This window comes from Mastomys coucha, unplaced genomic scaffold (genome assembly GCF_008632895.1).
Source record: "Mastomys coucha isolate ucsf_1 unplaced genomic scaffold, UCSF_Mcou_1 pScaffold7, whole genome shotgun sequence".
In the NCBI taxonomy this organism is placed as follows: domain Eukaryota; kingdom Metazoa; phylum Chordata; class Mammalia; order Rodentia; family Muridae; genus Mastomys; species Mastomys coucha.
Window position 1 is genome coordinate 58,922,334 of NW_022196913.1, and position 6,000 is coordinate 58,928,333.

Sequence of the window (6,000 nt, forward strand, 5' to 3'; positions counted from 1 at the left end):
AGGCGTGAGGACCATTGAGAAGGGAATCCTCCAGAGGCCTGGGTAACAGAATTTAATATTGCACCCACTGTGCGAAAGCAAAGCTCAAGTCAGATCTTGGAAATTAGGGTCTGAAAGATCATGGTCATCTGAGGTCATCAGACTGTCAGGGACATCTGACTGTGTCCAGAAGAATTGGAAGAGCTCCAGGTAGATGTAAGGGGACAGAGGTCACAACAGGATACTTGAAAAAGAATCCGAGACATGAGAAGGAGGAATCACATCCAAACAATCTCCTTTTGGTGGATGGCGAGGTGCTGCAGACTGGAAAACAGACAGGAAAATGCAAGGTTTCGGGAAACCTTGATGAGGATGAGATGAGAGGGAGCGACTGTGTAGGGATGCCCCAGAGTACACTGTGTGGGCTGGAGTGGGGCTGCTTTGACATGCTAATGGGTGCCTGGATGGGGAGATGGGCACGGATAAAGGGCATGCAGGACCCACGAGGAACTGGTAGGCGGATGCTAGTGCGGAGCCAAACTGGGGACAAGGCTCTGAGGAGGAGAATGGATCCCTAGAGAATTTCCACAGACACAGTCATGTGTTACCAGTGAGTCAGGGTGCAGGTGTGAAATCTTGGAACTTTCTGGAAAACTACAGGGTTCTAGGAGTCTTTCTCCTTCCCAAATGGGCAGGAGCTGGTGTGCTGGCTTCCAGCCTTTAGGGTGGAAAGGAAGTGGGAAGGAGGCTCGTCTCCTCCAGTAGCATATTTTACATGTTTGCACAGTGGTCGGGACAAATTTCTGCTGCTCATGGACACATGTTCTACATGCTTCTGCTGTCCTACACAATGATGTGTGCCCACCCATTATGTATGTGTGCCCACCCATGGTGTGAGTGCACGGGGCTACCCATTGTTTGTGTGTGTGCCCACCCATTGTGGCTCACACATTTATACCTGCTGACAGTAACCCAAGACCGCCATCCTAACACTTGGGTCATCTCTAGTTGATAGCAACATTAGTAACCAGAAGCAGCAGCATACCCTTAGAACCTCTGAATCTAGCACAATCCATGTAAATTAGGCCCCATGACACACAGCCACTTGGTACACACAGAGTTGTACATGTGTGCCTTACAACAGAACCCTCCATAGTACCATTGATGACATAAATTCTGTTTTAAAATGAAGTTAGCTGTGTACTGTCACATTGGCTCTTAACAAGAGGGACTCAGCAACAAGCAATGAGAGTCAGTGGCAGCAGACCCAGGCATGTCACACAATAATACAACAGCAATGGCACCCACATCCTCCATGGATGCTGTCTTCTCCCACACTGGCCACATGCACAGGTACACCATTGCACAGAGTCTGCCTTCACACTGTGTCATTTCATGTTGACAAAGGTAGACTGGGAAACTCACACCATACCCTAGCCATTGTTAGTGACAAGAAGGAGAGGCACTATGAAATGGAACCTTTCTCTATGCTCCAACCTCCACTGTTCTTTCTTCTGCTGGCACCAGGCCACCCTCCCAAACCAAGGCCAATGCTGCCCCCCCAGGCTCAAGCTAGAACCACAGGATGAGGGCAGCTCAGGCCTCCCTGAACCCACTCCGTATCAGCTGAGGTATGATACAGCCAGCAAAGCTCCAGTCAGACCAGATCTGTCATTTCCTTTTTTCCCATGGCATCGAGAGTGCTCGCTGGGGTGAGGGAGGTGACAGGGCAGCGGGAGTGGTGGAGCGGGGGGAGCTGACCTTTGGACAGACACTCTCTGGAAGCCATTCTCACTGATGTGCACATTTGCAGCCAATGACAGCTGTCATTCCTCACGCGCTGTTCCTCAGTGCTGTGGAATTCCTAGCACTGGCTTTCCTAATTGGCTTCCTAGTGAACATCCAAGGCATAGCTACACCATTTCATGAATCTTTCCAAACCTGGCTCCGTCTCCCTGCTCTCAATGCTCTGCGAAGACCAGAGGCTGCCTGCTTGCACCTCCTGTGCCCACGCTTGCTTACAGTGAGCTAGCTGGATTAGAGAGGCAGGAGGGGGAAGAAATACCATAGTCTGCATAATAGGAGTAATCTGATCTGAGTGTAAATATATGGTGTGCATGTGTATGTGTGTGTGCACACAAGCTTGCATGCATGTGTGTGTGTGTTAGAAACCAGACAACAGAAATGGCTATAAATACCAGTGAGGTATGCACATACATGCATACACATGCATACACACAACATATATATCAAACATCCCACTTGCATAGGTTACAGAGGTTGGAACGTACCAGAAGAGCAGCAGCCCAGAGTGCTAGAAGGCCCATGAGTCCCGGTGCCCTATCAGCTGGAATCCTGGCTCTGTTGGAGACTCACTTTCTCCCCCTGGGCTTCAATGTCTGCATCTTGAAAATGATGGTTTGTAGAAATTAAATGAAAAAGTTTATATAAAAAGGCCCACCGTTGGCACCTCAGGCCCTTTGGGGGCATAGTTCATTGCCAAGGTTAGTGGCATTGCCATCATTAGGGGGTATTTGGAACAGTCAGCTACTTTTCTTAAATAATAACAGATTATTTGGGAACCATGTCCAGGCAGACAGGACTCCTTTCCCCACCTCTGTTTGGCTGTGGGAAATAGATCTGCTGTGAGTTATCCCTAATTGATCAACAGGATGAAGCCTCAAAACTTGACCAAGCTGAACTTCTGTTCATCAGTAAGATTTCTGAAACTAGGCTCAGTTCATGTCAAATAATGAGGATTTTTTTTTTTAAAAAAGAGATTCACAAAAGGCTTGGATTCAATGACGGCCACCTAGACGGTCCTCTTATCCAACTGCAGCTAATGGCCTTGAGCTGCGACCCACAGGCAGGGCTGGAGAGCACCAATTGAGATCTTCTGGGTTTTCCTTTTAGAGCTGCAGCCTGTCTCTCTTTACCCATTGTCCTAAGGCTATCTCCAGCCATAGCAGGGGATGTGGGGCAGGGAGAACCCTGTAGCCCTGGTCTTCCCTGCACTCAGCAAGCATACCCTTGGCATCTACTTTGCCAACTACTAAACTAAGTCAATTTCAATTAACCAAGACTCATCAGCCTTTCCAGGACTAATGTCCTGAGGGTAGGAAGCCACTCTCAAACCCTTCAATCTCACTAACCCCAGCCCAGCCTCTTCTCAAGAGCCAGATCGATCCTGGTGCTTACACAAGCCCACCTTAAAACGTAGCACCCAGGACTGAGCTCGGTGTTTTTCTGAAGTGCAAGTTGGACTTTGATCCTAGCGTGATCAATGTCCGTGTCAAAGGCAAAACCCCAGCTGTAGCCAGAGTGCAGCTGGCATGGGCCCCATTCACAGGGCATGTTTACTAAGAACTTGTAGAAAGGAGGAGAGAGAGAGGGAAGATTGCAGGTCTTGAAATGTCAGATCTCTTGGCTTAGAACTCCCCTCGGGCATTAGTGGCCACTCTAAGTCGCTCTAATGAGACACACACACACACAAACACACACACAACACACACACACACCACACACTCTTTAAGTCACCTTAGGAAATGACATGGAAATAATGAGTATGCTGATGCTCCTTCCTAAATAGAGGGGGCCCTGCCATCATACAAAGCTCCTGGTCTGCAGGGGAACAAGGTATGCACATCAATGTCTTCCAACTTGTAAGGCTCCCTCACGTTGAGGCATCTACTGTGAACCCCTCCTTCTTCCCCGGATCCTGCCCCAGCTCTCACTCCTGAGAGAGAAGCCATCCCTCTCATCTCAGAAGCAGAAGTCATCTCCACTCTGATATAGCTCTGAGGGATGCATGAACTCCTGCACTGCACGGCTTCGGAAGGCCAGGTGCCAGGCCCTCCCCCCGGAGCCATTTTCCTACACCTCTGGCTAGAAGAAACGAAGGGGTGGGGAGCCAATAGATGGCAGGCTGACCTGAAAGGATCATTAGGAGAGAAGAGGAATATGAGGGGAGAGGGGAAGCTGATCGAGGACTAGGGGTCTCCCTGTCCCCTGTCATCAGACTCCCTTCTCTTTCCTTGGCTTTAGAAGGAAAGCAGTGCCTTCTAGAATAGCATAACCAGAGAACTATGCCTTCTTCAGAAGATAACAGATACACAGAGGACAAGGAGTGGCTCGCCTAGGGTTTCCCCTGCAATTTTGCAGCAGTCTCTTACTTCTGGGTCCAGAGCAGAGAGCCATTCACCCACTAGGAGGACCTTCCTCATCCTACACACCAGTGGTTCTAGAGTGAGTGCGTAGCTGGACACTAGAGTCATAAACTGCAGAAATGATGTGACAGTGGACTGCCTGGTCCAGAAGCCAGAAGGCAAGACTCAGCGGACACAGAGAGAGGGTGATTGTAATGGGGGCTCCTCTAGGGAAGTGGGCACCCAAACAGGAGTATGCCTATCCTAGTGTGCCCAGAGTAACCAAAGAGAACTTTCCCGAAGAGGCGACTCCTTTGGTCTCTGCTTTTAAAACCCCTTCTCCCACTCCTGCCCCCAAAGCCCCTCCAAACCTGCGAGCTTGTGGTTCTTGGAGCTTGGACACAGAGGAGTTGGGAAAGAAGCCCAGCTGAAGGCAGATCAGTAGGGCGTAATGCGGGGAGAATAAAATGGAAAGGAGAAAAGGAAGAGGGGAGAATGAGGGGGAGGAGACAGTGAGAGGGAAAGGAGGATGAAGAGAGGGGGAACGGGAAAGAGAGGGGAGAAAAGGGAGGGAGGGCAGGAGGGAGGGAGAGGGAAAGGGAGGGAGGAGAGAGAGAGAGAGAGAGAGAGAGAGAGAGAGAGAGAGAGAGAGAGAGAGAGAGAGAAAGAGAGAAAGGTTTTGAATTTCCCTTCTGGAAGAGAAGCTGTACGGCGTCAGGGCCTGGCTGAGGGGCGTGATTGGAGGGCGCCTTCGGCATCCGCCCGCCCGCGGCAGCAGCCTCGGTCCCAGCTCGCCTGGCGGAGTTACACCAGGCAGCGGCGCGAGCTGGCTGAGCACACGGCACCGCCTGCTGGAGTCAACCAGAGCCCTGCAGTGGCTTAGACGGTTGCTGGGACCACCAGGTCGGTGCTGGCCGTGGGTCGGGGAGGCGGAGCCGGGCTGGGGGCAGTGGGGGAACGCTCGGGCTCCGGGAACAGCTGGGAAGCCCGGTAGTGCGGCTTTGAGGGGCTCCCCAAGACCGCGGGGCGCTGCACTGGGGACTGCGGCCCCGGCCCGCTCGGTGTGGTGCTGAAGGGACAGCTCCCCGCGGAGGCCAGGGGCATAGCTGGTGCTGCAGTCTCCGGGCAGGCAGATGTGGGCAGATGCTCACCCTGAGCAGGGACAGTGGGGCTTGGGGAGCTCGGACCGCCCCGAGTGCGGAGACTCAAGTGTGAACCTGGAGAACAACTTCGAGCCCGCAAGACTAGGGTGGGGGACGTGGTCCTCGGCTACTTGGGGTGTGGCTACCCCTGAAGCCCTCCCGGGCCCTCTGCTACAGGAGCAGAGAGTCACCCCTCGGTTCCCAAGGGAATCCGAGGGTGGCAGAGGCCAGGTGGAGAGAGGAGAGGCCACGTCGGTGGGGGGCAGGGGGGCTATTTGTCCTCTTCCCGCGGGAGCGCGGTTGGAGTAGCAGGAGCCTCTGCAGGGGTCACAGGCTGCTCCTCAGTCTCAGACCGTCCCCTCCCTGGCAAAGTTTAAGAGCAGGCGAGGGTTCTGAATTGAGAGGCGTGTGTTGGGGGAAGGGGGGCAAGCACTGAGCAACTGAGAGCCCCAGGGCAGAGCTGTTGCAAGTGCTGGTCTCCATGAGGGGTCGGGGAGCGGAGCCTGGAAGCCTGCTCTCTCTTCTGTGGGGGAAAACCCCCGCACTTTCATGACCCAGACGAGTGATCCTTTTACTCTGGCCCGACCTCGTCACCCGCCCCCCACCCAACACACACACCCCACCCCGCCACCTCCAAGACGTCTTGCTGCTAGGGGCGTGGGATGGGGAAGTAGGGGAAATGTCCTCTGTCTCGGCCACCGCCATTAGCGAGGAGTCCCTTGCAAAAAAAAAAA

The 6,000-nt window shown here is 53.0% G+C and overlaps 1 protein-coding gene across 3 annotated transcripts in view; it reads left to right on the forward strand.

The window, feature by feature from the left end:
• Positions 1 to 6,000, forward strand: part of Cplx2 (complexin 2) — a 75,796-nt gene that overhangs the window by 58,816 nt on the left and 10,980 nt on the right. Inside the window, exon 1 of one of the 3 annotated variants that reach the window (XM_031358217.1) lies at positions 4,752 to 5,027. The exons of the other annotated variants lie outside the window; for them this stretch is intronic. The gene's annotated coding sequence lies outside the window, so the exon portion shown is untranslated. Of the gene's footprint in view, positions 1 to 4,751; positions 5,028 to 6,000 lie in introns of those variants that run through there. 3 annotated transcript variants of the gene reach the window in all.